The sequence below is a fragment of the Dendropsophus ebraccatus genome, chromosome 3 (assembly GCF_027789765.1).
Source record: "Dendropsophus ebraccatus isolate aDenEbr1 chromosome 3, aDenEbr1.pat, whole genome shotgun sequence".
Taxonomy (NCBI): Eukaryota; Metazoa; Chordata; class Amphibia; order Anura; family Hylidae; genus Dendropsophus; species Dendropsophus ebraccatus.
The window spans coordinates 120,417,705-120,427,282 of record NC_091456.1 but is presented as its reverse complement, the minus strand read 5'-3'; positions in this window follow the sequence as shown (position 1 = coordinate 120,427,282).

Below are 9,578 nucleotides of genomic sequence, written 5' to 3'. Positions count from 1 at the left end.
GGGAGAGTGCTAGGGGTCAGTTTTGTATAGTTCTGACTGTCCCAGTTTTCTATCTCCCTCTCCTCTTCCCTATACTTTTCAGGGTAATATATAATTACTCTGTGTGGGCACCAGCGTGCTGTCTTCACCTTGGTGCTTAGGGCTGTGATATATATATTTATATATGTATGTGTGGATAAGGTTTTGCTCCTAGCTTTATTTTTGTGAAAAGGAGCTACTCCTGTTAGGAGATTTACCTGTTACTATGCGGGCTCTCCTTCATTAACAAGAACATAAAACATCCTGTTTTCAATGTCATCATTATAGAGGCCAGTTCTTCCTTCCTATCTGTTCGGTCAGATAATGAAGGATGATATGGCAGCTGCTACGCCTATTGCTATACCTTCTTATGGCTTTAGCAGCTTTCAGCATACCAGGGGTACCTGTTAACAGCCTTGATTTCAGTCTTGTATACATTCCTTTATCTTTTGGCTCTTTCCTGGGACACTACAGGAAATCCTAACAGTGGAAATGGCTGTCATTATCCAGTACCATTTCGGCCAGAAGGTAGTCAGGCCTTGTACGGAGACGGGTCCTGGAGCCTCTGGGCTCTTCCACTTTTGGATATGAGCCTTCGCCTTCTACTTCTTCAGGGACTTCTTAAGGGATTTTTGTCAGGCGCCGACTAACACTAAACATTACCCATCCACGTTCCAGGGATGCTGCTGCGATCTTCTTCTCCCCGGGTCCCGCGCGCTGTAACGTCAGAGTGGCCTGTCAGCTGACAGGCCGCCCGGCCAATCACAGGCCGCGGCGGTCCCGGCCTGTGATTGGCTGAGTGGACTGTCAGCTGACAGGCCACTCTGACGTAAGAGCGCGCGGGACCAGGGCCGTCTTAACAGCATTATGGGCCCCTGGGCAGAGGTGCGAATTGCCCCCCCCCAAAGCCCCCTCCCCCCAGCGGCCACCGCCATCAAAACCCCCTTATCTGGTAAGGTATATTGCCTATAATAGTGATTGTCATATATGTTGCACACATACAGTATATCACTATTATAGGCAATATACCTTACCACCTATTTATCAACCATATAGATACAGGTATAAAGGTGGAGCAGTAGGTAGGTGGTTATATAGCCTATAATAGTGATATATGTGTACAACCATACCATATATTATAATTATATATATATATATATATATATATATGGGGTACAGGTATATGTGGGGTATACAGGTGGTGGGTAAAAGCCTAATTAATATATATTGGTGCCCCTCTCTATATATGAGACATGTTCCTGTCCCTCTGCATATACGCCATGTTTTCTCCCTGTATACTGTATAATACAGAGAGTCTGTGTATACTGTATTATACAGTATACAGGGAAACGACACGCTTATATATAGAGAAGGGCCAAACAACATGTCTGTTGTTGGCTGTTTCCTAATTGAGTTGGAGAATGGGTCCGGATCCCCTCTCCCACACCATGCACTTAGAATGAAGACACAGACAACGTATCTTGCAAACAAGTCTGGTGTGTTCTGCTATCTCTGAGAACCCACCTTTATTTATACAGGAAAAAACCAATGGATATGAATGTAAAATGCAAAGTCATACACTATGCAAGTCATCAACTTCAAAAGAACGGATAACTACAGATATGTTTTGACAGATATGGACATACAGTAAGATTAAATGTTCAATTAAAAATTGTTTACATAAGGATGTTGATATTAAAAAATTGTTTACATAAGGATGTTGATACATGAACATTTTGTTATCTGCTTACAAAAATGTGAATAATAAAATAACATTAATTATCTGCTAAAAACAGGTGGTAGACCAGCTGTGTCCTTGAAGTTCAGTCATATAGGAAAGTTCATTTAGAAAAGATTTTATTTTTCTTCTTATTTCTTCGGATGGATTAACTCATTCCTCTCATTTTCCCCCCTTTTTGGCGATGATGAAGAAATCTGGGTCCTGGACAGGATTAAATCCCAATATGCACCCTAAACACTCTCTGACCGACGAGGGTTGTCAGGGTGCGGATGCTTCTGGGTCCAACACCATCACCTAGAGCCACATGGGCATATCCTCCTCCAAGAAATTTCCTCATCATAACGCCAATCTAGAAGGAAAAGAAACAAACATCATTACTTATAGAGTATAAGATTTAGTCTTTGTAACTTGCTGACAACAACAGCATAATCCTTTGATTACACAATAGACCAATAAAAGAAACAACATTATCTGAAAAACTGTTTGTAGTATTCCCATGAACCATCCTCCCATACCATTGAACCAATTTGCAGGATTTAAGCTAGCTAATGCCCCTGACCACCATTTATCCTGGTCTGCCAGAATCATCTCATCATGTTTTTTCCTTAGTTGTGCAATTTTATCCAGTCCTGCTGTGATTTGCACTATTCCCTGATCATTTACATAATGACAACATGTAGGGCCAACTACCTGACACATCCCCCCTTGAGCAGCAGTCAGAAAATCAAGTACCACAGTGTGCTGGTTAGTAACTACCATAAGTTGCCTCTGCACTGCTACTGAGGTGTTAAGTATATCCAGTATGTCAAATATCTGATCATCTAAATAATCTGTGGCTTCAACTAATTTGTCCCAAGTTTGCATCACCATAGGATACAGAAATAAAGTACTAAAAAATTTGTTGGCCATTGACATCTGCACTAGATGAGGTCTTCCATTATGTCGCGGTTTATTGTCCTTGGCCCTTTTTGTCAGTGAATGTCTAGGGATTTTACCTATTGGGAGGTCGTCAGTCTGTACTATAAAGGTAGCAGGTGTCAATCTTACCACTGTACAGGTACCATTTATCCCCACAGGGAGCCATTTGTAGGCGTTCCTTCCACAGACCCAATACACTCCTCCTGGGAGGTCCCATAGGTGAGAATGCTGTAAAACTAGATGATGGGCAAGATCAATCAATTTGCTTACACTCTTTATTGCACACCACTCAGGATCTTGTCCCAAAGGGCTACAATATCCAGCATCTGGGTTTCCACATGTAGGATCGTTTGGACTGTATGCCGATGAATCATTACACCACAAGTTATGTTGTTCATTCTGACAGGTTGTCTCATTACCACCTTTGAATAAATGTGACCATTCCCATTTAGAATCTATGATCTTTCTCTCCAATAGGGATGGTTTCCATACATCTGATGTCCCTTTACTAGCATCTGTCCTATTGAATACTATTTTTACATTCTCTAAGGGCACATCTCCCATGTGTATTATTTGAGTAGAGTTTCTCCTCACCCAACTACCCCCTTTGAATGCTAGGTATTGGTAACCTTTGGTTGGAGACCTCACTTCCCCTGCCCACCATGGAAAAGATATCCACCCTACTATTGGAATTGTGACACTGACATTCCACTGACTACTGTACTGTGTATCATTATTAGCTAATTGGTCCCAGCAGGAATCAACATCAAGAAATTCTTCAAATGGGACAGGAATAGCTAGATAAGCAAGAGAAGATGCAGTTACTGGGGAGTGGGTACATATCCAACAGTCAGATACATTTAGTTCCATGTTAAGTAATTTGTGATGTGTTAGTAACATGTTTTCTCGAGACTCAGATTTTTTTAACAAGGATATACTCAACCCAGTTAGGATCAAAATCATGATGCAAGTTTGCAATGGCTGGCATGGATCCATGTCTCCTTTCCTTCCAACTTGACAGATGTAGGCGTTGTCAGAAGCACTTGGAATGGACCATCAAATCTGGGCTCAAGACTTTTTCGAGTATGCTTCTTTACATAGACAAGATCACCAGGTTGTAATTTATGGCCTCCAGTATCAGCCTCAGGGTCTGGAAGGGAAGAGAAAACTCGAGAATGGTTATTATTTAGTTGCTTTTGCAAACTGATAACATATGCAGATAGGTTATCGCAATTCATTTCCAACTGCTGTGGTAGATAACACCCCAACTGTGGTACCCGCCCGAACAATATTTCGTATGGAGAGAGTTTAGTCTTGCCCTGAGGTGCTGTTCTCACTGAATACAAAGCAATTGGTAAGCACTGTGGCCATGGTTTATGTGTCTCTTGAATTGTTTTTTGTATTTTCAGCTTAAGGGTACCATTCAGCCTTTCCACCTTTCCTGAGGCCTGTGGCCTGTAGGGGGTGTGTAGTGCTGAGTCTATACCCAAAGCTTGACACACATTTTGGAACACTTGACCAGTAAAGTGCGTTCCTCGATCTGATTCAATGACTTCTGGTAGGCCAAATCTTGGAACCAGTTCCATAGCAATCTTAGCTGCTGTATTTCTGGCATTGGCTGACTTTACCGGATATGCCTCTGGCCATCCAGAAAAGAGATCCACACAGACAAGTACATACTCATGTGGACCAGACTTTGGCATCTGGATGTAGTCAATTTGAAGTCTCTGAAAGGGATAATAAGCCCTTGGTAAATGTTTTTGTGGGACTTTTACTGTCTGTCCAGGGTTATTGGCCTGGCAAATGTGACATACCCTTAGGCGTTCATTCACATAGTGCCTGAACCCTGGTGCATACCAGAATTTTCTGCTTTGTAATGACTTTTTGTAATTCTGTTTGTTCACTCACAGTATCCACTTCTTCATCAGGTTCTAGTGGAAGAAGAGCTGCTTTCTTTGCAGTTTTGTCGGCCAAATCATTCCCTCTGGCCTCCTTGGTATCTGCTCGTGTGTGAGCAGCCACTTTTATCACTGCAAGATCTCTGGTTTTTGCAGCTGTCTCTATGAGTTCTTTGATCAGAGTCCCATGCTTAATAGGGTTTCCTACTGCAGTCAGAAACCCTCTTACTGCCCAAATGTGGCCTGAGTCATGGATTACGCCATGTGCGTATGCTGAATCAGTGTAGATATTGGTGGCATCATCTCCTGCTTGTTCTATGGCCTTTTTCAGTGCTGTTAATTCTGCAACCTGGGCAGAACAGCCTGGCGGCAAAGGGCCACATATCACTGTCTCATGCAGGGTTACCACAGCATATCCAGTATGGAATTTGCCATGCTCATCAGCAAACCTGCTGCCATCAATGAAAAATTCATGCACAGGATTTGGCAATGGGATTCTTGAAATATTGTGAATAGGTTGTGACTCTGCTTCTATTAGTTCAGCACAGTCGTGTTCCATGATTTCAAGTGTTTCTTCACCATTGTCACTGTCCTTTTCCCCCCTGTCCAAATCTGTGAATATGAGAAGTTCAGCCAGATTTAGACTTGTGAGTTTTTGAAAGATGAAATTAGGAGGAAGGAGAAGTGCACATTGCATACGGACTTGTCTAGCCATTGACAGATGCTTAGTTTGGACCTGTGTTAGTATGGCATAGACGTCATGAGTAGTGAGAATGGTGGTAGGATAATCTAGAGATACATCTGATGCTTTATCCACAATGACTTGTACTGATATAACAGTCCTTAGGCAAGTGGGAGCTGCTTTGACCACTGAGTCCAATTTGACTGAATAGTACCCCAGAGGTCTATGTTTGCCATCATGTTTCTGAGTAAGGACTCCCAAAGCATACCCATCTATTTCTCTAATAAAGAGAAAGAAAGGATACTCGTAATTTGGCAAACTCAAGGCAGGGGCTCTCAACAATTCTTGCTTGAGAGTTTGAAATGCAGCTGCCGCTTCTGCTGGAAATTTGAAAGGAATTTCTTTTGTGCAGTCATACAATGGTTGCATTAGTTTTGCAGCATTTGGTATCCACTGTCTACAGTAAGATACGAGTCCCAGAAAAGCACGAAGCTTCTTTATTATCCCGTTTTCTTTTCCTGCATTCCTTAATCACATGTCCTATCTCACCACAATAGTAGCAAGTGGGACCTCTCCGTGGTTTCTGGCCAGGTTGCTGTTCATTGGCCACAGCTACCACTACTCTTTTTTGTTTTCCTTCCTGCAAATCCAATTGGATTCCACATGCTTTTGTAACCATATCATCCACATTATCTGCCTGTCTCCACTCTGGGCAACATAATTTCAGTTTATCTGCAATTGGGTGTCTTAAACCATCTATGAAAGCTCTTGCTAGCAATCTTCTGACTGCTGCATCTTGTAGATCCAGTCCCTCATCTTGATATGACTGGTTTAGTCTGAAAGAATAGTCAGTCACTGATTCCTGAGGACCTTGCATTACTGGTCCTGCGGATCCCTTTTGTCTCTGTTGCATTTGGCAAAAAACATTTAAATGTGGCATAAACTGTTGTCCTGATGCCATTGACCTTATGTCATGAGGTGCACGATTGCCAATATGTGCCTGGAGTTGGGAAAATTGAACTGGGCTCATTTTCATTCTACAGAGATCCATCATGTCTATCCAAGCGGCTCTATATGTACCTTGAATTTGATCTAGGTACCTCCAAAAACTAACAGGAGCTATTCCAGGATTTGGTGCATTCTGCAACAGGGACATTTGATCCCCAGGTTGCCAGGGTTTATATTCATCAAATGCTCTTAGTTGGTAATCTCGTGGAGCATCAGGATTATTAGGATCTATTGGTTCCTTAATAAATATCCTTCTCTCAATCACAGGGTGCAAAGCATCAGGATGAGGCTTGTGTGCCCCACATGCCAGGCAAGTGTCCTCCCAGTTTGGGTTTTGTTGACCACAGTTGAAACATACCCATCCCGGGGGTCCGTTTACTGTTTTTGTGTAAGAAGGGGGGGGATTTGAGACTGAAGTAAGGCTCAGTCCCTTTTTGTTATCTCCCCTCTGGGTTATATCCCAGGTTCCCTCTTTCCAGTCATACATCCATTGTTGGTCCTTTGCCTGTTGAGATAGATCTTTCATATGGGTAACTGTCATTTCCCATCCATTATCAATTATTAATCCTCCCCTTGTCTCTTGGACTTCAGTCCAAGTATTGGGGTTAAAAACAGCATCGTGTTGGATGTTAAAATATTTCAACATTGCTTTTGCCCTTTTTGCTTGTTCTTTGCCATATCGGCAGGTCACTATGTGGGTTGCAGAAACCCCTTTTGATTCTGTTTGTCCCATTTTATATTACTTCGTGATCGTATAACAGGAGGCACCCAGAATGATCAACTGATGATTTTCTTTCTTGTGTCCTGTACACTTATGACCACGGATCACTACCAAAAGCTGGGACTTAGAATATTCCACGGTTCAGGGCTTCCTTTTCTAATGTTGAAATATACTCTTGCTGCTATGTAGATTGCAAAACAAGTTACCCCAAGTATACAGAGGACAGGGATTAGCATATTACAGATCTTTCCCTTGGAAACAACCAGACTACTGTCCAGCGTCCTTGTATAGTTAGGCTACTAGGCTCATTCCAAAGTGGTTTTAGCACTGGCACTGTTCCCACTGCACAACGCTCCGTGTTTATGAGGATCTGTGTGACAACCACGGCCGGGCCCTGAGTAACAGTTTTAGCATGAATGAGCAATTCTTCGCCTACTATATACTATCCCTCACAAGTTAGGACAAACAAACATAGAACAGCCAACAAGAGGAGAACAGAGTTCAAATTAACACGCCTATCGTGAGTTCACTTTGATAACTTACTCTGCAGAGGTAGGTAAGAAAGATGTGAAGGAGGAGAGCACAGAAAAGAGCAAACAAATTTTTTACTCTTACCTGGCCAGGTTTTGTGGTCTCCTTGTTCACCCCTCTCTCTCCTGGTACAGCAGTGCAGGTCATCCGATCTCCCGATGTAATGGGCGTGTCCCTGTCCACGGGCGCCAATAATGTCGAGGTGCCTTCCCAAAGAAGGCCTACTGTTGTTGGCTGTTTCCTAATTGAGTTGGAGAATGGGTCCGGATCCCCTCTCCCACACCATGCACTTAGAATGAAGACACAGACAACGTATCTTGCAAACAAGTCTGGTGTGTTCTGCTATCTCTGAGAACCCACCTTTATTTATACAGGAAAAAACCAATGGATATGAATGTAAAATGCAAAGTCATACACTATGCAAGTCATCAACTTCAAAAGAACGGATAACTACAGATATGTTTTGACAGATATGGACATACAGTAAGATTAAATGTTCAATTAAAAATTGAACACATAAGGATGTTGATATTAAAAAATTGTTTACATAAGGATGTTGATACATGAACATTTTGTTATCTGCTTACAAAAATGTGAATAATAAAATAACATTAATTATCTGCTAAAAACAGGTGGTAGACCAGCTGTGTCCTTGAAGTTCAGTCATATAGGAAAGTTCATTTAGAAAAGATTTAATTTTTCTTCTTATTTCTTCGGATGGATTAACTCATTCCTCTCACAGAGGGGCAACAACATGACTATTATATATGTTGTTGTTGCCCGTCTGTATATATGAGACATGTTGTTTTGCCCTTCTCTATATATAAGCCATGTTGTTTCCCTTTATATTGTATTATACAGTATACAGGAAGACAACAATGGAGCGATATATACACATTCAGGAGGAAGATAAGTATATAATACACTGCTGTATACACTGAATGGAGATCATATACACACTCATACAGGAGGAAGATAAGTATATAATACACTGAATGGAGATATATACACACTCAGGAGGAAGATAAGTATATAATACACTGCTGTATACACTGAATGGAGATATATACACACTCAGAGGAGTTACACCCCCGATCCCTCCCCCTCCCTGTTTACCAGTTCACCCACGGCCCTGTCTGCATCCCTGCAGAGAGCACTCCCATGATTAACACCTTCCCTGCCAGCTAGCCTCCCCCCCTCCTATCAGCACATACTCACTCAGGCTTTGTGCTTCAGGCCTCCAGCTTCTCCTTCCTCTCAGGGCTCTGCTGGTGACGTCACGCCTCTGCTCCGCGCGGGAATGTAGGGGGTGAGAGAGACCTCTAGTGACTGGAAGCAGAATGCAGCTTCCGGCCACAAGAGCGAGCTGTGCACAGTCCCACAGCTGCAAACGCTCATCAGGAGCACTCACAGTTAAAGGGCCAGGGAATATGTCACAGGGCAGGGGCCCCCTAGGACGCAAGGGCCCCCGGGCAGCCGCCTACCATGCCCAATGGGTAAGACGGCCCTGCGCGGGACCCCGGGGAGAAGAAGACCGCAGCAGCAGCCCTGGAACGTGGATGGGTAATGTATATAGTTATGTAAGGGCTGCAAGGACATCGGTAACGATGTTCTTGCAGCCCTTGTTTAACGATTATCGGGCCGTGTAATAGGCCCAGTAAACGAGCGGCGATCTAGCAGATCGTTGCTCCTTTACAGGTATTATCGGGCCCTGCTCGGCCCGTGTAATAACACCCTTACTGTCTTTTCCAGAGGGACAGAATAGTGTCACACCGATCCCGATTTGTTTCTGTGGTGGTGTCATCTTTCTTTGTCTTATGATCATTCTGTATCAACTCCAAGGATGGAAGTTTTATTCCTGGACCGTAGGGAAACTGTAATATAGTCCCTGGAATCCTGTAACACCTGGATTAATCTTCATTCAATTCCAGAGGAAGAATATACTGAAGAGATTTCCAGCAGTTTGTAGCTGGTGGAATCCGGAATGCTGTATGGAAGCATAGGTATAGGACTTACCTTTACCTTTATTGATCAAGGCCCTTTCATTCAGGGCTGCATTCA